The 27,531-nt window shown below is 38.9% G+C and overlaps 1 protein-coding gene and 1 long non-coding RNA gene across 3 annotated transcripts in view; both read right to left on the minus strand.

Annotated features, from left to right (window-relative positions):
* LOC109398252 (putative sodium-coupled neutral amino acid transporter 10) overlaps nucleotides 1-27,531 on the minus strand; it is a 629,771-nt gene that overhangs the window by 58,163 nt on the left and 544,077 nt on the right. The gene's annotated exons all lie outside the window — the stretch shown is intronic.
* On the minus strand, nucleotides 16,113-17,878 carry LOC134291338 (uncharacterized). The gene is made up of 2 exons (XR_009999036.1): nucleotides 16,942-17,878; nucleotides 16,113-16,877 (listed from the first exon to the last, which is right to left on the minus strand). It is a non-coding gene; the product is annotated as an uncharacterized LOC134291338 (long non-coding RNA).

The raw sequence follows: 27,531 nt of genomic DNA on the forward strand, positions 1-27,531 counted from the left end.
GAAAGTCTAGAAAGTCTAGAAAGAATATTTAGAAAAAATCCTGGGAAAAAATAAGCAATTCCCAGATGAAGCTTCAGATGAATGTGTAGGGGAACTATTGTGAAAATGTTGCATGAATCAGTATATGAGTTCCTAGGAAGATTTCTGGAGGATTTTTGAAAGTAGCTCGAAAAATTCTTACTGGAATCTTTGGAAGACTTTGTTGTGGATTTTCAAAAGGAATAACTGGAAGAATCTTTTTAAGAATTTTAAGCTGAATCTTTTGAAGAATTACAGAGGAAATATTTAGAATCATTCCTAGAAGAATTCGTTTAAGCAATTTGTTGTCGTATCTTTTCAAGAAACCAACCAAGGGAACATTTGAAGAACATGCCTAGAATATTTTCTTCATCAATTTTATGAGGAAATTAGAAGAACTATCCGAGGAATATCTGGAAGAATTTCTGAGAAAATCTTTGGAATAGTGACATGAATTTCAACTGGAAAATAATTGATTATTTCAACTGGCTTTCTCAGTCTAAGGAAATTCAAAACGACTTGTTTTGTATTGCCCTACGCTTCAACCTTGTTCATTTGACCTTTTTCAAGGGTTAAACTGTTTGTCGTTCTTCGTTACATTGATAAATTCCGCAATTTTTGTTTTGGGCTTCTTGTATGTGAAATAACTATATGTTGATTTTTGTTTGAGGACACTGGATTGGACACACCCAATATCAACGACCTGGACTGTACAGCCTCGAATGATTCTTGGAAAAAGCCCTGGATTTCCGAAAAAAAAAATCTGGAAACATTTTGGGAAATATATTGAATGAATCCTTTTCTCAAAAATAAAAAATAAAAAGCTCTGAAAATTCATGGAAAAAGCTAAAGGAATCCTTGGAAGAATCTTAGTAATAATCCAAGGGAAAGTATTGGAAGAAATCCTTGGAAGGATTCCAAGAAAAATTTCTATAAGAATTTCGAAAAAAATCACGGGAAGAATTTCCCGAAAGAATTCTGGGAGGATTCCGAAGAGAGTTTCTTGTAAAAATTCTGGAAAGATTTTTTTTTATTTTGGGAGAAATCCTTGGGATACTCCCGGGACGAATATCCAGAAGAACTCCAAACGAAATCTCAAAAGGATATTCCCAAAGAAAGTCTTGAAATTTGCAAGAAAACCATGGAAGAAATCCGAAATAAATAAAAGGAAGAATTCCCAGAAGAATCCTTGGATTTTTTCCATGTTTAGATTTCTGGTCCGCCGGTGGCAACTTTCAGCGACGGCGGCGGTATTAGACTTAGGATTGCCCGGAAGATTTCCAGGAGGAACCCCCGAAGGATTTCTAGGAGGAGTCGCCGTAAGGATTCCAGGTCATATTCTCGTAGGAATTCAAGGAAGAATCTCAGAGAATTCCGGCAGAAATTCCAAAAACCCCGAAGGAAATTTTCAAAGGATTTCTATGAGGATTCCCATACGGAATATTAGGAATAATCACAAAAGTACATACAACAGGAATTCTGGAATTCCAGAAAGAATCCTCGAAGAAAATCAAGAAGCAATCCCCAAAGAAATTACATGAAAAATTCTCGATGTCCAGGAGAAATCCTTGAAGTAATTCCAGAAGGAATTCTCCAAAGAATTGCAGGAGGAATCCTTACAGAAATTCCAGGAAGAATCCCGAAGGATTTTCAATAGAAAAGTCCACGAACGGGGATCCAGGAGGAATATTTCCAGAAAGATTTCAAGGAGGAATGCCAAAAAAAAATTCAGGAGGAAATCCCGAAGGAGTTTCAGGAGCAATCCACGAAGAAATTCATATAGGAATCCCCGAAAGAACTCCAGGAAGAATTCCCGAAGGACTTATAATAGTAGTCCTCGATGGAATTCCTGGAGAAATCAACGAAGAAATTCTTGGAGGATTTCCTTAAGGAAGTCCAGGAGAAATCCTCGAATATATAACAGGAGGAATCCCAACAGGAATTCCAGGAGAAATCCCCGAAGGATTTTCAAGAGATATCTCCAAACGAATTCCATGAGGAATCTTTGAAAGATTTGCAGGGGGAATTCCAGAAATAAACCCCGAAAAAAATTTAAGGACGATTCCCTGAAAGAATTTCAGAAGGAATCACCGAAGGAATTCCAGGAAGAGTCCCTGAATGAATTCCAAGAAAGAATCCCTAGCCAGGAGCAATCCCGAAGGAATTCCAAGTATAATGTCAAAGATTTTCAGCAGGAATCTCCAAAGCAATTCCGAAAGCAATCCCCGAACGAATTCTAGGAGGAATATCCGCAGGGATTCCAGAAGAAGATTCGAGATTTTCCCATTTAGAATTCTGCTAGAGATTTAATTCAGATATACTTCTCAGGGATTATTTCTTTTGAATTTCGTTCACATAATCTTTTCGGAATTCAAGGATTTCTCCCGGATAATTTCTATTGGAGTCAAGTGAAACTCACCATGCCTATACTGCTGAAGCGGTAAGCGCGCGGGTATTTCGAAGATTTTTCTTGGAAATCCTTTCCCCTTTCTAGAAAGATCTCTCCATGAAATCCTTCAAGGATTACTCCTGAATTTCCTTCGGGGCTTCGTCCTGCAATTCCTTCGGGGATTCCTCTTGAAGTTCTTTAGGGGATTGCTCCTTGATCTCATGACAGGACAGGACAGGATTTCCAGGAGGAATCCCCGAAGAATGTTTGGGAGGCATCCTCTAAGAAATTCCAGGAGGAATCGCCGAACACATTTCAGGAGGAATTCCAGAAGTAGCCCCCTAAGAAATTTCAGGACGATTCCCCGAAAGATTCCAGGAGGAATCCACAAAGGAATTTCAGGATCAATCATCGAAGGAATTCCGAAGAAGAATCTCTGGGCGAACTCCAGGATGAATCTCCAAAGGAATTCAAGATGTACTCGCTGTTGAAATTCCAGGAAGAATTCCCGAAGGAGTTGGGGGAGTATTCAGGGAAAAACCTGAAGGAATCCTCGAAGCAGTTCTAGAAGCCATCCTCGAAGAATCTCCAGGAGTTAATCACTGAAGAAACTCCAGAAACAACCCTCGAAGAAATGCAGGAAGAATCTCAAAGAATTCTAGCAAGAATCTCCAAAGGAATTCCAAAGAAATTTTTCTAAGGAATACGATGAGGAATCCCCAAAAGATTTCTAGAAGGAATCTTATAAAGACCTTGGTGGTGGGGAGAATCTCGAAAGAGTTCCAAGAGGAATCCTTGAAAGAATTCCAGATGCAATCCCCAAAGTTATTCCATGATGAATTCTCAATGGCAGTCCAGGAGGAATCCCTGAAGTAATTCCAGGAGAAATCTTCGAAGAAATTCCAGAAATGGAATTCCTTAAGAGATTGCTTTTGGAGTTCCTTCGGGAATTCCTCATGCAAATCCGTTCCCTTTTCTGGAAAGATTCCCTCTGAAATCCTTTCGAGGATTCCTCTTGGATCCTTGGATCTTGAATCCTCCTTCGGGGATTCCTCCTGGATTCCCTTCGAGGATTCCTCCTGGAATTTCTTCGAAGATTTTGCCTGAAACTCTTTCAAGGATTCCTCCTGCACTTCCATCGAGAATTCCTCAAGGAATTCCTTTGGTGATTGCTTCTGGAATTCCTTTGAGGATTCCTCCTGGAACTCTTGCGAGAATTAACCACTGTATGTCCTTTTATGATTCCTCATAGAAATCTTTAGGGGATTCCTCATCAAGTTTTCTTTGGAATTCTTTTGGTGATTTCTGCTGGAGTTCTTTGAGATTCTTCCTGTATTTCTTCGAGTGTTCATCCCGGAATTCTTCGAGGATTCCTCCAAGAATTTCTTCGGGGATTTCTCCTGGAATTCTATAAAGGAATACTCCTGAAACTGCATGGCGAATTCTTTCGGAGATTCCTCCTGGAATTCCAACAGCGACTACTTCTGGAATTCCTTCTGGTATTCATCTTGGAACTCCAGGAAATCCTTCTGAAAATTCGGAAATCCCTCCTGGAATTTCTTCGGGGACTACAACTAATAGTCCTTTTGGGATTTCTCATGGAATTCCTGTGGATATTCCTCCAAGAATTCGTTCAAGAATTTTTTCTAGGATGTCCTGGAATTCCTCCTGGAATTCGTTCGGAGATTTCTTCTGCAATTCCTTTGGGGATTCCTTCTGAAATTCTTTGAGATTCTTCCTGTAGATTCTTCGAAGGTTATTCCTGGAATTTCTTCGGGATTGTTCCTGGAGTTACGTCGGGAATTGCACCTGGAATTTGCCAAGGGATTCTTTCTTGGAATTCTTTGGGGAATTCCTCCTGAAATTCTTTCGGGGAATCATCCTGAAATTTCTTCGGGGATTACTTCTGGAAATCCTCCTGGACATCTTTAGGGATTCCGCTTGTATTTTTTTCGGGGATGCCTCCTGAAAATTCTTCGGGGACTCTTCCTGGAAATCTTTTAAGGATTCCTCGTGGAATTCGTTCGAGGATTTGTTTTGAAAGTTCTTCGGAATTTTTTTTGAAAATCCTTCGCAGATTCCTCCCAGAATTTCCTCCTGGGATGACTTCAGGGAATCCCTAAATTCCTGGAATTTCCTGGAATTCTTTTTGGGATTCCTTCTGAAATTTATTCGAGGACTCCTCCTGGACTTCCTTCGGGGTTTCCTTCAGAATTTTCTTCAGGGATTCCTCCTGCAATTCCATCAAGGTATACTCCTGAAAGTCCTTCGGGAATTCTTCCTGGAGTTCTTACGGGAATTTCTCCTCAAATTCGTTCGGAGGATTGTTCCTGGAATTCTTTCGGGGATTCCTACATAAATTTCTTCCGGGATGCCTGCTGATGAAAGCTTTCCCCAGGATCTCCGTTCTGGGACTTTTCTTGGAAATCCTTCGGGGATTCCTACTGGAATTTCTGCAGGGATTCTTACGGAATTCGTTCGAGGATTTCTCCGGGACCTTCTTCAGGAAATCCTTCTGGAATTCCAGGAAGATTCCCAGAAGGAAATCCAGAAAGAATCTTTGAAGAAGGGCTTCCAGAAGTAGTCCTCGATAGAATTCCAGGAGGAATCCCCGATCGAATTCCAGAAGGACTTTCTGAAGAAGGTCCAGGAGAAATCCTCGAAAGAATTCCAGAAGGAATCCTTGCAGAAATTCCAGTTGAAATCCCCGAAGGATTTTCAAGAAAAGTTCCCGAACGGGGATCCAGGGGGAATCTTTCATCAGGGAGAATCCCCGAAGAATTTCATGTAGGAATCCCCGAAAGAATTCCAGGAACAATTCCCCAAACGAATTAGAGGAGAAATTTCCGGAAGTAATCTCCAAAGGAAGTCCAGGAGGAGTCCTCGAATGAATTTCAGTAGGAATCCCAAACGGAATTCCAGGAAATTCCAGGATTTCAGGGATTCCCTGAAGCCTATCCAGAAAGAAATTTCAAAAGAAATTCCCGAACGAATTCCATGAGGAATCCTTGAAAGATTTCCAGGAGAAATCTCCGAAGAATTTTCAGGAGGCGTCCCTGAAAGTATTACAAGAAGAGCCCCCGAAAATTTCCGATAGAATTTTCAGAAGTAGTCCCCGAAGAAATTTCAGGAAGATTACCCAAAAGAATTCCAAGAAAGAATCCCTAATCGAATTCCAGGTGCAATCCCCGACGGAACTCTAGTAGCCATCCCGAAGGAATTCCAGGGAGAACCCTCGAAGAAACTACAGGAAGAATCTTAAACAGTTTCAGAAGGAATTCTTTAGGGAAATGGTCCTTCAAACCCTTGAGGATTTATTCTGGAATTCCTTCCGGAATTCGTTCGGAGATTTCTCTTGGAATTCATTCGGGATGGCTCCTTAAAATTCTTCGGGGATTATTCGAGGATATTTTTGGGTATTCCCCTAGAAATTTTTCAGAGATTCCTACTGGATTTCCTTTGGGGATTTCTTCTGATCTTCCATCGAGGACTACATCTAGAAGTCCTTCGGGAATTTCTTCTTGAATAAGATCGGGGATTTCTACTGGAATTCCTGCGGGGATATATCCTTGAATACCTTCGGGACTACTCCCAGAAATTCTTCGGAGATTTCTCCTGAAATTCAATAGGGGTTGCCTCCTGAAAATTCTTCGTGCATTCTTCCTTGAAATCTTTCTGCAAAGATTCCCCCTGGATCCTCATTCGGGGATTTTTCTCCTTCGGAAATTCCTTGGAGGATTTCTCTAGAACTTTTTTTTAGGAAATCCTCCTGATTCGTTCGGGAATTCCTTCGCAAATTCCTCCTAGAATTCGTTCGGAGATTCCTACTGGGATTTCGATGGAAATTCAGGAGGAATCAATGAAGGAATTCCAGGATGAATTACCGAAGAAATTCCAGGAAAAATCCTTGAAAGATTTCCAGGGGGATATTATTTTAGAAAGGGAAAAGGATTCCCAAGAAGAATCCCCGAAATACCCGTGCGCTTACTGCTTCAGCAGTATCAGCTCTATTCACTCCTCATATCAATGGTAAGTTTCACTTGACTCCAATAAAAATTATCCGGGAGAACTTCTTGAGGAAGCCAAGTGTTTCTTGAAGGATCTTCGGGATTGAATCACTTGAAAAAAATCCATAGGAAACCTCTTGGACAATTCCGGAGTACATGTTTAGAAAATTTCTGCAGGGAATCCGTAAAACAATTTCAAGAGAAGTCTCTGGAAGAATTACGGAGGATATATAAGAAACACTCGGAAAAATATCGGAAAGAATCTCTGGAAAAATTCCGAGAGAAATCTAATGGAAGAAAAATAATTAAAAATACTTAGAGAACTCCTTTTAAGGATTTCGGGAACAATACCTAGAAAGATTCAGAAAGAATTACTTGGAATAATTCCGACATGAATGTCATGAAGAAATTCGCGAGAAATCACTTTGAAAATTTACGGAAGCAAAATTTTGCAAGAAATCCATAGGAGAGACATCAGGGTAAATAACAGGAAGAATTCCAAAAAGAAACCCTGGAAATTTTCTGAGGTAAAATTTCTGATAAAGTTCCAGGAGATTTCACTAAACAATTTTGGAGAATTCTGAAAAGAGTATGTGAAAGAAATTCCAAAGGAATTCCCATGAAAATTGGTATAAGTATTCCAAAAAAAAATCCTGATAGAGTTCCTGGAGAATTACAAAAAAGTTTTTTTTATCAATAATGCGTTGAAGAATTTCAAGAGAAATCCTCCAAAAATTTCAAGGAGTTTTCTCCTAAAATACCGTAAGAAATCTATAGGAAAATTTAGAATTTCTAAGTACAATGCTTGGGGAAATTACTTTAAAAATACAGAAATAATCCTTGAAAAGCAAACAAGTTTCATGGATGAAATCTTTAGCAGAAATCTAAGTGGGAAAATCTCGAATTGAAAATATAATTAACAAATTCTTTTAAAACTTCAGGACAGAATCTATAGAAGAATTCAGATGAAATTTCTGAAAAAAAATCCAGGAGAAAAAAGAGTATATTTTTAATTATCTATTTATTTTTTTATTCATTTGTTGATTTATTTATTCATTAACTTATTTTTTTTGTTTTTTTTATTTATCAATTTATTTATTTATTGATTTTTTAATTATTTATTTATTTATTTATTTTTTCATTTGTTTACATATTAACTTTTTATTTATCTATTTATATTTTTGTATATTTATATATCGATTTGTACATATATTTGTTTATTCATTTAATTATTCATATTTATTCATTTTTGCATACTTTTATTCATTATATTTTTTACATTTGTTTGCATTTATTTATTTATTTATTATTATTTTATTATTATTATTATTAATTTATTATTAAGTTCATTTTATTCATTTATTTATTCACTAACTCATTTGTTTATTTTTTAATTGTTTATTTGTTTGTTTGTTCATTTGTTTATTTGTTTATTTGTTTATTTGTTTATTTGTTTATTTGTTTATTTGTTTATTTGTTTATTTGTTTATTTGTTTATTTGTTTATTTGTTTATTTGTTTATTTGTTTATTTGTTTATTTGTTTATTTGTTTATTTGTTTATTTGTTTATTTGTTTATTTGTTTATTTGTTTATTTGTTTATTTGTTTATTTGTTTATTTGTTTATTTGTTTATTTGTTTATTTGTTTATTTGTTTATTTGTTTATTTGTTTATTTGTTGATTTGTTGATTTGTTGATTTGTTGATTTGTTTATTTGTTTATTTGTTTATTTGTTTATTTGTTTATTTGTTTATTTGTTTATTTGTTTATTTGTTTATTTGTTTATTTGTTTATTTGTTTATTTGTTTATTTGTTTATTTGTTTATTTGTTTATTTGTTTATTTGTTTATTTGTTTATTTGTTTATTTGTTTATTTGTTTATTTGTTTATTTGTTTATTTGTTTATTTGTTTATTTGTTTATTTGTTTATTTGTTTATTTGTTTATTTGTTTATTTGTTTATTTGTTTATTTGTTTATTTGTTTATTTGTTTATTTGTTTATTTGTTTATTTGTTTATTTGTTTATTTGTTTATTTGTTTATTTGTTTATTTGTTTATTTGTTTATTTGTTTATTTGTTTATTTGTTTATTTGTTTATTTGTTTATTTGTTTATTTGTTTATTTGTTTATTTGTTTATTTGTTTATTTGTTTATTTGTTTATTTGTTTATTTGTTTATTTGTTTATTTGTTTATTTGTTTATTTGTCTATTTGTTTATTTGTTTATTTGTTTATTTGTTTATTTGTTTATTTGTTTATTTGTTTATTTGTTTACTTGTTTATTTGTTTATTTGTTTATTTGTTTATTTGTTTATTTGTTTATTTGTTTATTTGTTTATTTGTTTATTTGTTTATTTGTTTATTTGTTTATTTGTTTATTTGTTTATTTGTTTATTTGTTTATTTGTTTATTTGTTTATTTGTTTATTTGTTTATTTGTTTATTTGTTTATTTGTTTATTTGTTTATTTGTTTATTTGTTTATTTGTTTATTTGTTTATTTGTTTATTTGTTTATTTGTTTATTGATTTGAAAAGTATAATCAGTTCAACTTGTTTTTGTTACTCAAATATCGGCGTGATTACAATACTCCCCATTTTCGCATTTCAAGCACCTCACTACTACCAAGAAAATTTGAATCCGCTCATAGCGCACGCTGTTCCCAACGGAAAAGCCTCTAGTTTCGCCTTAATGCAGACCTGCTTCCGCAGTCAATCAACCACAAATCAGGAAAGAAAACAAATCCATTCACTGCAAAATTTAATGCTTCTCATTTCACTTAAATTTATTTACATTCCACTTGAGAGTCAGTTCATCATCGTCGTCATCATTATCTCGTGCGTACCGCTGCTACTGCTGCTTCTGCTACTGCATTATTATTGCTGAGGCTGTTAAATGTTGTTGACGAAGCAATGCAATCCACAATCCGCATTCGCCGGGCTACCATCTGCGCAATATAAGAGCAAGCGTACTTGTGTCGCTACCCTGAGCAAGCACAAAGCACAGTCAACTATGACGACTGCCACGATACCGCCAACTGTTTGCAAAAAAAAAAAAACAGCATCGCTGCACAGCCTGCTCTGACCCCGTCAGGAACTAGCATCCAACGAAAAGGGACAACGGAACGAGCGAACACTCTGAACGCTGCTGCTGCTGCTGAGCTGTGATGGTCCTCGTGGAAGCTCTCTTTATGCAAACTTTGTCATCGTTTTTCGCCGTCCCGCTGCTATATAGTGGCCGCCCTACGATATGCGATGGTGACTGTGTCAAGATGATAGATGAGCCTTCCAGCAACGAGCGCAGTCGAATCACTATGTTACTTTGAAGGGAGTTTGCTTATAAATGAAATGCTTTCAATTAATCAAATTTAAGACAATGCTCTGAACTGAACTTGGATGGTTTCGCTGCTGCTGTTGGCATAATCGTCTAATATGACATTTTCCAGCACTAAAATTATACTTTTTGAAGATTAAATCAAGTAAGTTTAAATATTGAAAGTCAAGTGTTTTTCAAATAAATTTGCAGAAACTTTCTAAGGAAAACTTGTTTGTTATTTTGATCAACGTTCTGAAAATTCTATTCAAATTTGCTTTGGCTTTTTAGAAATTTGATAAAAGTTCATATCGGACTAGCATGCCGATACACTGTGTCCAGTTCACAAGGGTGCGAAAATTGTCGGGAACAATTTTCCAAGTGGCAGCTGGCAGAGTCGGCACGGCACGTTATGTCCATATAATGAAACACAAGAGGACACAAGATGAAAAATGGTAGATAAGTGGCCCTTGAGTCATGGTCCTCGGGCGCTACTGTCTGGCTGTCTATCGCCTTCCATCGCCGTCCATCGCCGGGTCGGGGCAAGCAAACAGATAAACATTGCCGAGCAGACTGCTGCGATCAAAGTGTGTCCGGTTTTCATGTGTTTCGTGTTGGTTGACTACCGACGCTCGCTGGACGCTGCGATGCAAGAAAGAAAGATGATGACGCTGGCTGTAACCATGGGCACTTTCGGTTTGCTAGGTTGCCTTTCTAGTGCTAGATGATCAGAATCGCCCCGTTGCTCAGCAGGAAACGACATACCTATGTAACGTATCGCACCTATACCTACATATACCAACAGCTGTTTAAACTTCGAACAACGGAGATGTGAATAGAGGGCGAAGATTTCAGGGAAAATTAGAGCGGTGGAGTACCATGCCATGCGCGGTGGGCGGGTGAAAGTGAGTGGCTATCGTGAGGTGATGGTGAATGGTGTGAGCTTTTGGCTTTGCGAGAGCCAATGCCGGTGGAAAGGTGAAAGAAAATCTGTTTATATTAGGATAATGAGTTGGTTTTGAATCAATGAATAAAATGGGTTTCTTAAAAGGGTATCAGATGACAGCATCGGTAAGGATCTGTTGATACATTTTGATATGATTCCGCTCTCAGAAAACACTTATTTATTAATCACATTCAAGGAGCAAATCAAATTGATACATGATCAAACACTGAAAATGCAGTTTTCTAATTCATATTGAACTCAAAATAGCCTGAAAACGATCACACAACTCCATAGGCCTATATAAACACGCTGATCTTTTTCCAAAACCGAGTCCAAATATATGAGCGAGAAAACTGCTTTTTTGTTTTTGGAAAATGCACCAAACTAAGTTGCAAGTTAAATTTCCCACTCAAAAAGCAAAATTTCGGTATACCCATCTAAGAGGTCAATTATGATTTTCAAAAAACTAAACGTAAACGTTCATATTGGTAAAAATAAGGAAATATTCCATAGACTGTGCACAGTCGGCTTTTTTAGCCCGTATGAAGCTGATCATCAATATTACCTTCTTTTCTCGATCAGCCTAGATAGCTGTGTAGTATCGGTAGCGGTTGTCTGAATTAACTGAGAATAAAGCTACGGACTGCCTGTTCCGGTGTTAAGAGTCCACTAAACAGTTGACCCCAAATTCATAGTGTGACGCAGCTATATGTTTACTGTGCCTAAAGGGTGAGTCGATAATTATTGTGCCATTTTCAAACTAACGTAACTTTTTTCCTACTTCACCAAAATCAACCAAATTTTGTACAGTTTCTCCTTAGAGTCTATTGTTTACATAAAATGAATTGAGCAGTTATCAGTGAGATTCCGCTCGATATAGAATAAATATAGTTCACAGTTCTAAAAAAAGATGTTGTACAATCACATGCTAAAATCTAAAATCATGGTATAGCGCCTTGGAACAATTGATGATTTACGTTATCGTATGATCTTAATGTTCGTCAATAGGATTCAGGAACGGTTGTCAGTGAAACATAAGCTTGGAGCAGGGTGAAAACAAGGCACGATGCGCATGAATAAACCAGAGAGCTTTAATTATTTGGTGCAAGTTGAGCCTGAACATGTCCACATGGAGGGCGTTCATTGAAAATGTCGTGAATTTCACTAAAACGCATCCTAAATTTGAACCTATACCAAAAAGTTGAAATACATACATATACGAAACTACAGTAAAAATTTGGTTCCATTTCGTTAACTGTAGACAATCTGCGAATCACTTGAAGGTAGGGTGGCACAATAGTTAAAGACTCACCCTTTATTGAGCCTGTGGAGTACCAGGGCGCCATTCGCAATATTTTGCCCTTACTACCAAGGGCGTAGCCAGCTTTCCAGTCAGGGGGAAGGAGAGGGGGGGGGGCAAGCAGTACTGCGAGTACTTTTGGCGAGAGTGTAGAATTAGCATCTAAGTTAAAATACACATAAATAAAAACTAAAAAAAACAAAAAACTTTGGCGAATGCGCATACCAAGACGATAATAACAACACAGCGCAACATTTTTTTGTCTCAAGAGCAAACTTATGTGTCTCCGAAGGATTTTGGGCCGCTGAATCCGAATCCGGGCTCAGATTTGCTCTAACACGTCACAATTTTGAGCAATACCTCAATTTATAGGGCAAAATATGCGATTTTGGGCTTTTTTGACTGCAAGCCATTAAGCTTGGAAATATTTTTTTTAAGCAATCAAAGGGTTAATTGGTCAATTAACGTCTAAATTAACGACTCATGCAAAATATTTCGTTTTACCTAATCAAATTTGATAGTTTAAAGCAGAGGTTCTCAAACTTTCCCAGCTTGCGACCCACTTTTGATTGCAGTAGAATTTGGCGACCCACCAGCACGTATTTTCAAAAGGTTTCAGAAAATTTTGAGCAGTTATTTTAGACGCAAAAGGGGTTTGAAAAACTTTAATCGAGGTTGATGCGATTAAATTTCAATTTTCATATTCAACCCTCATTCTACCTCATTACACCTCAGGAGTTTGAAAAGGTGATTTGATGAGCCTACTTCAGTTTTGTCAAGATTTTGTTCTCTTACACATATTTATCGCTTGCATTGATTATTTCCACTATTTTAACCACTTCCTGTGAGATACCCGGAACCGGTTCTAAGACTATACCTACTGTCTCAAATATGGTCTGAGGCTAGTTTATTGCTAACTGTTCAACAGGTTTTCTGAAAAGCCAAAAATTGATGTGCATGCATGGATTTAATTCATTTCACATTTTAGTCATTCTGGTGGGACATACAAAACGGGTTCTGGAACACTACAGGTAGTCTCTGATGTGATCTGAGACTATTTTCTTGTAAACTGTTCATCAGGTTATCGAAAAGGCCGTGGTTTGATGTGAACTGATTCTGGAACACTAACGGTAGTCTCTGATGCGATCAAAGGCTGTGTTCTTGCAAACCGTTCATCAGGATATCAAAAATGCCGTGATTTAATGTGTCGCATGCATGGGTTTGGCTTACATATGCATTTGATCATTTGCAGCGGGACGCCCGGAACCAGTTCCGGAATTCTACTGGCTGTCCCGAATATGGTCTGAAACCATTTTCTTGCTAACCGTTCATCATGTTAACTAAAGAGCCGCGATTTGATATGTCGCATGCATGGGTTTGGTTGACTTTTATATTTGACCACTTCCGGCGGGACATCCGTAACCGGTTCCAGAGCACAACCGATAGTCTCTGCTGTGGTCTAAGGCCATTTTCCTGTTTACCGTTCACCAGGTTATCGAAAAAGCCGCTATTTCGTGTGTCGCATGCATGGGTTTGATTAACTTTTATATTTGACCACTTCCGGCGGGACATCCGTAACCGGTTCCGGAACACTACCGGTAGTCTCTGCTGTGCTCTAAGGCTATTTTCCTACTTATCGTTCTTCAGGTTATCGAAAAAGCTGCCATTTAATGTGTCGCATGCATGGGTTTGGTTCCCATCTACATTTGACCACTTCCGGCGGGTCACGCGCGACCGGTTCCGGATTCCGGTACACTACTGGTTTTCCTTAATACAGTCTGATTCCATTTTATTGCTAAGCGTTCATCAGGTTATCTCAAGAGCCGCGATTTGACATGCCGCATGCATTGGTTTGGATCAATTTTATATTTGGCCATTTCCGGCGGGGCACCCGGTACCGGTTCCGGAACACTACCGGTAGTCTCTGCTGGATCAAAGGCTATTTTCCTGCTCACTGTTCATCAGGTTATCGAAAAAGCTGCTATTTGTTTTGTCACTTGCATGGATTTGGCTCACTTTTATATTTTGCCACTTCCGGCGGGACATCCGGAACCGATTCCGGAACACTACCGGTTCAGATATGGCCTGAGACTATTTTCTGCTTACCATTCGCCAGGTTATCGAAAAAGCCGCGGTTTGTAGCATTTTCATATCTGGTCCCTTCCTGGGGTACCGGTCCGGAACACCTAAATGGCCATAACTACTGAAGGACTGAACCGATTCGAACCATTTTCAATAGGAAACAATGGGACCAGATTCCGCGTCGAATGAACAATCGGTCATTGTTCTTATGAAACTAACTATGAATGCCCCGCTCCCGCAAGGGCATGAACGATGTCACGGAGTGTGATATTAAATCAACCAACGCGCGCGATTTTCTCAAACAGACTAACTTTTATTATCCCTTTTAGTTACAGAGTTGGTTTGTGCTCTTACCTTCCCCGCTTCTCTCTCCGCGGCGCGCATTCTCTTGCCGCCACCGGTCGATGACGATGATGCAACGGGACACCAACGCGATCCCTACCGCATCGTATTAAACCTGCAGGTTTTGTTGCTGACGCAGCCTCTGCGCTGCGCCTTCCAAGTCCTTCAGGCGGCGCGCGTTCCTGCGCCACCTCCAGATGATGATGGCGACGATGATCGCCATGACGAACAGAACGTCGATCGTATATCCCGCGACGTTATGCGTGGAGATGTCGTTCTCCACAATCACGTCCGCTGTATCGCTGCTGAACGGCCACATCTCGGGTTTCGATAGCTTTCCGGTGAAGTGCTGGGTAAAAGTGATGGCCGCCTGGTTGTCGCCCGGCTGGAAACTTACCCAAGGCGTACAGTTTCGCTAACCCATCACTTAGTGTTGATGTGCCAACTCGAGTGTCGAGTCAAGTAGCTGGGGCACATTTTCTGCTGACAATGAGCTCCAGCTTCGGTGCCAAGTTTGCCCGCAGATTCATGGTGCTCTGGGGCATATTTTCCGCTGTGACAGGATTTCTTTGTCGAGAGCTCTGTCGCCATGAATTTATGCTTGAAGTTGCAACAACAATTCTGCAACTGCCAACTTCGGTGCCACTGGGTGGTATTTGACTACATCCAGTCATTAAAATCGGTTGAGGTTTACTACCAAAAAGTGATGTGAGTTTTTTTGTATACACACATACTCACACACACATACACACACAGACATTACCTCAATTCGTCGAGCTGAGTTGATTGGTATATGTGACTCGACCCTGCGGGCCTTCTATCAAAAAGTCGTTTTTGGAGTGAACATATAGCCTTTCCAGTACACTTAATGTACGAGAAAGGCAAAACATCACGTAATCCAGGAAAAGTTCTTGGGTACATCCCTGAAAAGATGTTTGAAGGATTTCTGACATTTTTGAAGGAACTCCTGAATGAATTTTTGAAGAGAACCTGAGAGGAATTTCTGAAGAAATCACTTGAGGAATTCCCGGAGAAATCCCTGGAAGACTTCCTGGATAAATCCTTGATGAAAAACCTGGATGAATCCCTGAAGGAATTTCCCAGCAAAACTCCCGGAGGAATAACTGGAACAATTTTTGAAAGTATACCTGAAGAAATTGCTGTATAAATTATGGGAGGAATACCTAGAAAAAATTCTGAAGAGATCTCATGAGAAAATCCTAGAAGAAATCCTACATAAACTTCTGGAGAATTCCTTGGGGGAATTTGTAACGGCAAATTAGCCACGGCTAGCTCAGTTTAAGCTAAACCCAACGAAACGATACGATATAACTTCACCAACTGAAATCCTAGACGAAGTAAATACTCTGAACTGCCAAACTGTGATGTCCGTGGCCAAAAATGTCACTGAAGTTTGCGTCAGAGGAAGGCAGGTAATCACTCACAACTTACCAAATCAAACTCAACCAGACTGTACGGTTACCTGCTTTTCTTCTGTCGCGAACCGGCTTCGACCAAACCCTAAACTGAAATTTAATTAGCAAACTCGCTTAAGCGCCAACACACCGTGAAGTGTGATGCGAAGATGCCTGTTGAAGCCTTCCCGGTTAGCTCGCTCAGGGCAGGTCTGACGAACGCGATTCACCCTCAAAACTCAATCCAAAACCCCAGAATTAAAGTCATTCGAAATTACTAAAAAGATCAAACAAACTAGCAAAATGGGAGATGTTTACAGTATGTTTGTATTGTAGGGTCCTAGCTATATCGTATTCTTGGTTTGAACTGTGCGCGCACTTTTTATAAACGTTAGGATTAATGATAAAAAGAAAGCTCTAACCTTGATGGCGACCTGGGTCACCTAACTGTTGGCTGACACTGTAGGCTACTTCACTACGGTTCGTCGAACGGCGGGCCTCGAACTCGACTGGACCGCGTCGACGGGCGTTCGGTGTAGATCACCGGCTCTAGCCGATGGGTGGACGGTTACTCCCCGACGGACTCGCAGTCTGCGGGACGTAGCGTAGCGGTGGGAAAACCTGGTGGCCTTCTCCTGGCTGGACAGCGTCGACAGCCACTCGTTGGAGGGTACCGGCGGATGCTGACCGACGTGGAACCGGATTCGGGTCCAGTTACCGCAAGTTGATTGTGGTTTGGCGGTGGAGGAACTTGATGGCCTTCTCCTGGCTGGACAGCGTCGACAGCCACTCGTTGGAGGGTACCGGCGGATGCCGACTGACGTGGAACCGGATTCGGGTCCAGTTACCGCAAGTTGATTGTGGTTTGGCGATGGAGGAACTTGATGGCCTTCTCCTGGCTGGACAGCGTCGACAGCCACTCGTTGGAGGGTACCGGCGGATGCCGACTGACGTGGAACCGGATTCGATTCCCGCTAATCCTTTGTACCTTTACGTCCACGTGCCAAATTATCGGCAGCAAATGGCGTGGAGTTTTGCCCGCACGCTTGCACCTTCGTTGAAGGAATACCTTCAATCGATAAAACAAACCATCACTCAAACAATTTTGTATGCCATCATCTTGAACTCATTACCTGTATTTGCTCCAGCTACTTCACAGCACTACTTTACTATCTTAGGATTTCACAGTCAAAAACTTTTCTGTTTGGTAGTCAGCCTTCTAACTTTCACAACGACCAAATTTTAAGTAAGTCTGATCTTCTATCTTGTTTAGCAAGAAACCTCCTATTGGAGGGTGGCGTCATTGTCGCCTATTGTTGCAACTGATAAGGCGTATCAGTTGCGAATTTTGGTGATGAGCTGATGAGGATGCATTTTAAAAGGAAATTTGCAAAACAAACAAACGGTTCGCGAATTTTTGGTCGGTTTTAGTCCGTGCTAGAAGAGCCACAGCGTAACGCTCGTAACTCCCGATCTCATCTTTTCTGATGATGCTGTGAGTTTTGCTGCCAGCATCTTTTTCTGATACAAATCGTTACAAATTCTTGGAGAAATCCCAGAAGATATTCCTGGGGGAATCCTTGTAGCCATTACTGGGAAAATCTCTAGCGAGAATCCCGGAGGGTTGCCGGGAAAAACTTCTGAACAAATACTGGGCGTAATTCCTGGAGGAATACTTGGATAAGACCCAGCCGAAATTCCTGGAGAAATTTCTTGGAGCAATCCCTGGAAGAATTCCTGAAGAAATCTCCAGAGGAATTTTGGGAGGAATTGTTGGAGAAATTTCTGAAAAAATCCCTTGAGAAATTCCAAGAATTCCTGCAAGAACCCTGGGGGGAATTTCTGGAGGAATCTCTGGGAATATCCCTGGAGATATACGTAGAGGAATCCCTGGAGGAATCTCCGAAGAATACCCTGGAGGAATGTCTGGAGGAAACCCTGAAAAAATATCCTGGAAGTATTCCTGGAGAATTTTCTAGAAGAATCTCTGAAGAAATCCCTAGACGACTTCCTGGAGAAATTCCTGAAGAAATTGCTGATATAATTTCTGAAGGATGACCAGAAGCAATTCCTGGAGGAAGTCCTGAAGAAATTTCTGGAGTATATCCTGGAGGAATTCCAGGAGAAGTTCCTGGAGAAATTCCTGGATGAAATCCTGGAGGAATGCCTGGAGGAATTCCTAGAGGTATTCATAGGAATCTCTAGAGGAAATCTTGAAAGAATTACCGGATGATTTTTTGAAGAAATCTAAAGAGGAGTTCTGGAAGATTGCTATTTATATTATTTTTCTATTTCTGAAGAAAAGCCCTTGAGAAATCCCCGAAGGAATTTCTGAAAGAATCCCTGGGGGAATCCTAGAAGAAATTTGTGGAGAAATCCCTGGATAAATCTCTGGAGAAATTCCTGGAGGAATACCTGAAAAAATCCTGAAAGTATTCCTGGAGAATTTCCTGTAAGAATTTCTGAAGCTATTCCTAGAGGATTTCCTGGAAGAATCCTTGAAAGAACTTCTGAGGGATTTCCTGAAGGAATCTGCGAATGATTTCCTGGAGGAATCTTTGGAAAAATCCATGGAGAAATTTCTGGAGGAATCTCTGAAGCTATTCCTGATGGAATCTCAGGAGGAATTCCAGGAGAAATACCTGGAGGAATCCCTAGAGGAATTGCTGACATAATTTCTGAAGCATGATTTTTTGAAAGAATTACTGGATGAATTTCTGGAGGAATCTCCAGGGGAATTTCCAAAAAAAAAATCCTGAAGCTATTCCTGGGAAATTTCCTGAAATGTTTTCTGAAGAAATCCCTAGAGGATTTCCTGGAAGAATCTTCGAAGGATTTCCTGGAGGAATCTTCGAAGGATTTCCATGAGCAATCCCTGAAAAAAATCGTGAAGAAATCCCTGGATAAATACCGGAAGCAATTCACAAAGGAATGTCAGGAGAAATTCCTGTAGAAATGCCAGAAGGAATCTCTGAAAAATTCCTGAGGATATTTTTGGAGAATTTCCTGGAAGAATTTCTGAAAAAAATCCCCAGAAAATTGTCTGAAGAAAATTCTGAATTTGCTGTCATATTTTCTGAAGGATGTCCAGGAGCAATTCTTGAATAAATTCCTAGAGAAATTCCTAGAGAAAGGCCATTGGGAATTGCTGTCGGAATCCTTGAAGGAATTCCTGGAGAAATTCGTTCATATCCAGCTTTTTACGCTAGCCTGCCATAAATTTTGAATCACCCCCTTCTGACGTATCTTGCCGACACTATAATAATAATTATGGTTGGGTCAAAGTATGCTTGGCGAAGGTGAAAATGTTGTTTGTTGACAACGTAACGTCATAAATTTTCACCCATCTTCAAAGCAAATTTTAAATTGATTTCCTATCCTAACTTCTAACATTTATCATATTGTAGGTGGGTTTATTAAGAGTGACTGCGTATGGAGAAAGCCAGGGAAATCTCGGATAACTCCTGGAGGAATGCTGGATGAGTTGCTGTGTAGATTCGTCTGGAATTTCCGGGTCAATTGGAGGATATTCTCGGTGGTATCTTGGAAAAAATCCCGGGAAGCTTTTGGAGAAATTTCTGTGGAACCCGTGGCCGAAATTCTGGGGATCTCCTGAAGTGGAAATATTGTTGGGAATATCCGGATATATAATGGAGGAATTCAGAGAAATTTCAAGGGAACCCCTGGAGAGAGTCTCTCATAAATACTTAGGTGATACTTGGTGAACCACTCAATCAATTCCCATTTAATTTCAATAGCCTGTCCTGGGGAACTCATGGAGGGATTCCCGAGAACTTCCTGGAGAAAATCTGTAAAGAAATCCTGGAGAAATTCTCGTGGAACTGCTTCAGGAGTTCCTGAAGAACTGCTGAAGGATTTTCTGGATAAATTACTGGAGCTATTCCCGGAGAATTCCAAGAGGTATTCCTAGGCAACCCTCTGCAAGGGTTTCAGGAGAACTTCGGGAGGATTTCCCGAGGAGCTCCTGGATTGATTGTTAGGAAACTTTGGGGAGGATTTCCCAGAAAACTCCTGTCCTAGAGGAAGGAAACGTTTTGGGATTTTTTACCACAAAATACGGTGCATGGATTACGAGTTTTACTGTTTCAAGAATGGTTGTTCTTCCGATCTTCATGGGCTGGCATGTGGCATAGAAAGAAAATTTTTGCCATTGTGTTTAATAACTTTTACGCTTCTCCCTCTGTAAAACATGTCTGTATGCATGGAATTGTCTGGCATAAGAAACTCCGAAACAATTTCGATTGGGATCTGATCAAAATTTTGAAACTAATTAGGGTGGATTTTTATGCGGTTTTGTGGTAAAATTGCGGTTATTTATTTTTGAAGAATACTGGACGGAGTTTCAGATGACGTCTTGTGAATTTCAATGTGGATTTCGAGGGAAACACTGGTAGATATTGCTAAAATTTTCTAGCGTGATTTCGGTAAAAATGTCGTAAACACGTGCTCCAGGGAAGCCCTTTTAATACAACATTGGAGGGAGATCTGGACGGACAGTATATAATATATTTGTTTTTCGTAACTTGTTAGGTATTGTTTAGCAGAACACAGGGTCAACTTCCATAAGAATCGAATAGTTTCATGATCATCTAGTGCCTAAAAGTATATAAATGTGATTAAAAATCAAAATAGTAGAAATATATATATATATATATATATATATATATATATATATATATATATATATATATATATATATATATATATATATATATATATATTTATATATATCCAAAAGTATTTCTATGAGAAGATCGTAGAATCTAAATACAAGCAGTGAAAATTCTTGACAGCTCAATCAACAAACGAAAATTATTGCCTACTTAGATTAACCCCAAGATTAAACCATAAAATCTGTCGGCAAGAAATGTCAGAATCGAATCATCCCTCGTCGTTTTATAGTCAGCGCGCTGCAGCGTAAAAAGCTGGATACATACATACATTTATTTGATGCAACATCACATTTAAGACAAGACATAATCAACAATAGTACGCCACAATACAGGTATACCTCGATTTAGTGGACCCTCTATTATATAGACCCTCGATTTTATGTACTTCGATTTTATGTACATTTTACCTCGATTTTATGTACATTAAAACAAATTTATTATATTCAATCAGTTTATTACTTGCAGTTTGTATCATGATTTATAATGCAGGGGTTTTCAGCCCTTTTGACTCGTGGAGCACTTTATATCAATAAATTATTTTGTGGAGCACCCATATTAGACCCATATGACAAAATGTATGATAAATTATTTCTAGTGCTGTCATGATAAAATCAGAGCTAGTTAGTTAAGATTCCCCGTTTCCAGCGTCCCTACACGTGTACATTTCCAAGGATGAATTCCTGGAGGAATCTCTGAAGGAACTGCTTGAGCAATTGCTGAAGGAACTGCTGGAACAACTTCTGAAAAATCCATGGAAAAACTTTTGAAGAAATCCCTGCTGAAATTTCTGAAATAATTCTAGTAATATTCAAGAAGTCTTTAAAGTATCGATGAAGAAATTTCAGAAGGAATTTAAAAAAATCTGAAGAAAATTCTAAATTAATTTTCTGAATGAATTTCTGAAGAAAGTAATATTTTTAGAATCCATGGATGGATTTTTGGAGAAGAAATAACTGGAAACTCCCGGTGGAATACCTAACAAAACCTCTTGAGATACTGTTGAAAAAAAAATCGTGGGGATTTCAAACAAAAACCCTTAACTTTTTTTTTAATGAATTCCTTGATAAATCCATAGAGAAATTCTTAGAGGTATGTATGCTTGGAGGAAATCCTGGAAGAGTTTCTGAGAAAATACAAAGAGGAATACTCGGCGGAGTTTCTGATGAAATCTCTGTGCCATTTTTTGCAGGAATCTCTGCAATAATGTCTTTCAGCTTTTCCATAGTAATCCTCTGTAGAAGTCTGCAAAATCTGTAGGAAATTTTCTTTGAGGGTTTCCAAAGACTTTCTTAAGAAATCCTTGGAGCAATTTCTGGAAGAGAAATGTTTTGAAGGAATACCAAAAGGAATGTGAATAAATTTTTGGGAATTTCCTTAATAATCTCTTGTAGAGAATTCCTAAAGCAATCCTTGGAGACAGTTCTTTAGAAAGTTTCTAAGGAAATTTTGAAAAAGTTTTGAGCTTCTGATTCTCAATGTATTCGTGAATCATATTTTAAAAATAATTATGGAATATTTTTAAGAAACTTCATGAAAGGTTTTCTAGATGTATGCTTTGAAAAAAAAAAATCGTGAAGAATCTCTATTAAAGAAATCCGAAGAAATTCATAGATAAATTTCTGGAACAATCTTTGCAAAATTTTTTGAACCCATTTTTGGAAGCTTTCCATGCAAGACTTTCTTAAGATGTTCTTGGTGAAATTTCTAAATGGCATTCTAAAGTTTAGAGGAATCTCTAGAATATTTTGTGAAAAAAAATCTGACTGAATTTCGTAAGGATTCCCTGGATGATTTTTTGAAGTAAATCTACGAGCAGTTTCCAAAGAAGTCCCTGACAGAATTTCTTTTAAAATCTCTGGAAGATTTTATCAGGAGCTCGTGAAAGATTTTTTAAACGAACCCTAGGATTGATTTCAGCAAGGGTCCATGGAAGATTTATCGAAAAATCTGTAGAAGTTCGTTCAAAGTCATTTTTGGAGAAATTTGTAAAGAAATCCATGGAGGAAAATCTGGAGATATTTTTGAAGAAATTATTGGTCGAATTTATAATAAAAACCATGGGAGATTATCTGAAAGAACCCCTGGAAAAAAAATGTGAAGGAACTCCCAGGGTAGTTTCTATAGGAATGCCTGGAGAAAATTTCCGAATGGTTCTCACATTTTTTTAAGAAACCCTTGAGAAATTCCTAGAGAAATCCCAGGAAGTTTTTTTTTAAGTTTTGGAATTAATCTTTCGGGGATCGTTCGAGAGAATGCTTAAAGGAATTTTTGAAAGTTTTTTCGGAAAAAAACTGAAAAAGTCTCAAAAAGGTAAAGGAAGAATTTCTACAAAAAAAATCACATACATCTCTTTCTGAAAATTCTGGAGAAATCCTTAGAAATTGGAAGTTATTGTGGGAATATTTGGTGAAATCCTTGGGAAAATTTCTGAATAAGTGTCTAAAGATATTTCTGAACGAATCTTTGAACGCATTTTTGTAAGAATCCCTACAGAGATTCCTCTATTGAGGAATTTCCACTCATATTCATGGATATTTTTTTTGGAAAAAAGTGGAAGAATTTTAGAAGTAAATCATGAAAGATGCTTTGAATGAATTCTTTGTGAAATTTCTAGAATAAAATGAATTTCCAAACAAATCTATGAAGAACGTATGCATGAAAGATCTTTTGAAAGAATCCGTGAAGGATTTTTTGGTGTAATACTTGGACAAGTTTCCGCAAATAAAAATAAAATAGAAGAATTTTTAATTTTTTTTTGTAGATTTTCTAATGAAAGCTCCAAAAGATTCTCGTACGAATGCCTAGAGCAATTTATGAATAAATAACTAAAGGAATTTCTGAAACAATCTCTGAAATGATTTGTGAAAAATCATGGAAGAATTGGTGAAGCAAATCTTGCCAAATTTCGTTAAATAATTCTTTGTGACTCTTCTGGAGGAACAGATTGAAGATTTTCTGAAATATTCTGTAACATGATTTGATGTGGAAAGTTTTATTCGGAGACCGTCGTAATAAGTTGAACATTCTGGGTTCACTTAATTTAATTGAACACCCAAGAATTGCAATAAAAGGCGACCGAGCAGATAGCGGCACACACCTACACTACTCGTACAGAAAAGATCATTCGGTAAATACAGCACAACCAGTAATCACGCTCTATCAGGTGCTTGTCATTGTCACGAATCTTCAAATTTCCGAAGTAACCCTTTAACCGTTATGTGGCCGGCAAACTTTTTGCTTTTTTCTACACCGTGTATTTTAAATGGGTGCTGGGTACCCGGGTACCCTGCCGGCCACATAAGGGTTAAGGAAGTTCAGATGAAGAAACTTTTTCAATAGTTTTGGGACATAAATGCAAATAACGTTATAGTGTATGTCCGTTGCTAAAAATATTGGCTTTTGAATCAACCATACATAGTTTTGCAGACAAAAGATTTCGAACGTAACAAAAAAGCGAGATAGTGGTTTATTAGATATTTTGCGAGAATTACTAATAAATGCCAAAAACTCCGAGCCTTTTATCGAAAACTCAATTTTCATGCAACTTTTATATGTTCTGGTACATTTTGCTATAAAATTTACAAAAAAATAAAATAAAAAATTTTGCTTCGATTTTATGTAAAATTCGATTTTATAGACATTTCAAAAATTAAAATGTCCACTAAATCGAGGTATACCTGTACTCGGTTTGTGCAAGCCGCTCTCCATCCTCGGTCGCGCCCAATGCTCGCCAGGCCACGCTTCACCTGGTCCGCCCATCGTGCTCTCCGCGCTCCACGTCTTCTTGTGCCAAACGGATCAGTTGCAAACACCAGCTTTGCAGGGTTGTTGTCCGTCATTCTTGTAACATGTTTTGCCCACCGTATCCTTCCGGCTTTGGCCACCTTCTGGATGCTGGGTTCGCCGTAAAGTGCAGCGAGCTCGTGGTTCATTCTTCTCCGCCACACACCGTTCTCCTGCACGCCGCCAAAGATCGTCCGCGTCGCTCGAAAACTCAAAATGCTTGCAGGTCCTCCATGGCGCATTCAAATCAATAGCGATCTGGCTTTTTTGTTGCTGTTCTTTTTATGTGCTGTGATTGTTAAGAGTTTAATCATGCCTAGTTCGGGTAGTGGCTACGGTTAGGATAACTCAGATCAGTCTTCAGCACAAAAGAACAGCAACGATCAATCTTTGCAGACTTGGTACAGCCGAGGCAAAATGGTACAGCCCAGGTGGCGTTAGTCCAAGAACCTTACTTTCGTAAGGGAATTTCTATCTAGGAAACCTTGTGAATCCGGTGTTTGCTACTTTCAGTAAAAAAGGAATGGCAAACTCGCGTGTCATGCCTCGAGCATGTGTGCTTGCCAACAACGCAATAGTTGTTACACTCATCTCTTAACTAACCACTAGAGATTTATGTGCTATCACAATGAATATATCAGTTAGAAACCTCAACAAGAAATACGTTTATTGTTCGGTTTATTTACCGCATGATGAACCATCCCCTACGGATGCTTTCAAACAAGTCATCGCATACTGCACTTCAAAAGGCCTTCCGCTAATTGTTGGCAGTGATGCTAATGCTCACCATATCATCTGGGGCAGCTCAGACATCAATTTGAGTGGCTCCAGTTTGATGGAATACTTAAGTAGTACAGATCTTAACATAGGCAACCGCCCAACCTTTATGGTATCTGCTAGAGAGGAAGTGTTAGACATAACGCTTTGCTCTAGCAGAATCAGTCACGAGCTGACCAATTGGCATGTATCAGATGAAGAATCTGTATCTGACCATCGCTACATATTTTTTGAACATGTGAATGTTACGTCGCAAACTTTGCGTTTCAGGAATCCGCGGTCAACCAATTGGGATCTCTTTGCTGATTTAGTTGCGACCAAATTTCATGGATATTCACCATCCATTGACACTCCAAGTGAATCAGATGATGCCGTAGATACGACAACGACTTTCATCATGGAAGCTTTTGAAGTAGCTTGCCGTTGTGGAATCCCTTGGAGGAACTCTGATCTGGTGAAGCTGATGACACAATATAGAAAAGTGGACTACGATAACGGGTTGCGTTTTTCCCAACAGCTTAGTAGGGTTAATACTGAAACGAACTCCAAAACTCTACAAGAATTCTCATATAATCAGTAAGCTCTGAAATACTATTGGAAACAGAAAAGTGTTGCAACAATTGTTGCTTTCTCATATTTAAAATTCTAATATTTCTTTCGAGTTGAAGCCATTATCTTGACCAGCAAAGTTCAGAAAAGTTTTTGAAAAAAGTGTTTTATAGTCGATATTTAATGTCTGGCCCGTCACCAGGAATGGAGTGTTAGCTGTGGCCCGCGGCCGTAAAAGGTTGGGCAGGCCTAGCCTACAGGAAAGCTCTCCGGTCTGCTGAATGATCAGTATGGAAAAACCTTTGTACAATTGTTACCAGTTTGCGTGAAGTAGTCGGTTGAACAAAATCCTTTACGAAATCTAAGTATTTCCGAGTGAACGAACTTCGTTTACCAAATGGCAATTTCATTTCCTTTGATGAGGAAGTTCTGGAATGCTTATTCAGTATATACTTCCTCGGATGTGTGGATATTACATCTTCGGATGATTTTGATGTCTTTTTCTTGTAGTAATCAGCGTTGCTCCTTTCAAATCTTGGCGGTGTGGATCATCATATCCGTGATGTTCATCTGGCTAACGTGCCTCTTCATGTGAACCAACAAGCCTACCAATCTGGTAAGTCCACTGTGCCTCTTCTACACAAGGTTGTTTACGACATCGAGAAGGCTTTCGCTCAAAAGCAATCCTGCTTGAATGTTTTCCTAGATATCGAGGGTGCCTTTGACAACGTGCCTTTCGATGCCATATTGGATGCCGCACGGGGTCATGGTATATCTCCAATGATTTCCAAATGGATTAACCAAATGCTCATACACCAACATCTCTTCTCGACATTGCGTCAAGCTGCGATTATAAAATTGAGCGTTTGTGGATGCCCCCAAGGGGGAGTCATATCACTACTTTCGTGGAATTTCGAAGCAGATACGCCTTTGTGGCAACTCAATAATAACGGTTTTCCTACTTATGGCTTTGCCGACGAAGTTTAAGCATTTGTCAGCAGAACTGAGGTATCAAAAAAGACTTAACTTGCCTGAGTTCACCTTACCGTCATACTATAGATAGAGCAACATTTGCTCGCAACGGTTGAGGCCGTGAAAAATCATGCCATATTTCATCTCCTTTGCCACTGTGTAGTGTACAGAAATGCATGCTGTGCTCCGTATGGTTATGGTTACATTTCCAGCGCAGAAAAATTGTACCAAACCAACCCAACACAGAGTCACCCGTTTCAAATACGTACCTACGTACTAAGTCCTCATATTCCCGCGGTGAAATCTTCCCAGCAGGTTGTCTCCAGGCCCGTGCGGTGTTGCGATGCGGTGTGTTGCTACTCTGATGCCGAGCGTGGCGATCCGAAACATAACTTTGCCTTGTTGCGTGTCAGCAAAACGCAACAGACCCGACCGAGAACAGGAAATAGAAACTCATCAGTTTAGTGTATCTTTTGGAACGTAGCAAGCCGGTCGGCGTCGTCATCGGTGATGATGAAAGCGCCATTGACTCCCTTGCGGTCCGTGCCATTTCGGTCGTAGTAGGTTGGGTAGCCCCCTGGCGTGGTTGGTAAACGCGCGGTAATGAGGCAACACTATGCAACAGGTTCGAACTTCGATGCGGCTAAGGATATTTAGTATTGTAATGTATACTTCAACACAATGCTATCATTGGAAATATAGGCTCTCAGTATAGATCTGTGAAACATTTCATATAGAAACTATGCTGAAAAATACACTCAGTTTCAGTCGAGCCGTAATGCCAACAACAACAAGACCAAAAAGATTCGGAAGTTGCGTACGCGTTGTTGTTCGTGAGGGTGTGAAAAACTTAAGATGATTAAAATGTCTTTCGTCGCTTTTTTCGGTTTTACAGAACGTTTCCGAGGAAACGAGCCGGGCGAATGAAAGGAAGCGAAGTGGGACTTT

This window comes from Aedes albopictus, chromosome 3, assembly GCF_035046485.1.
Source record: "Aedes albopictus strain Foshan chromosome 3, AalbF5, whole genome shotgun sequence".
Classification (NCBI taxonomy): domain Eukaryota; kingdom Metazoa; phylum Arthropoda; class Insecta; order Diptera; family Culicidae; genus Aedes; species Aedes albopictus.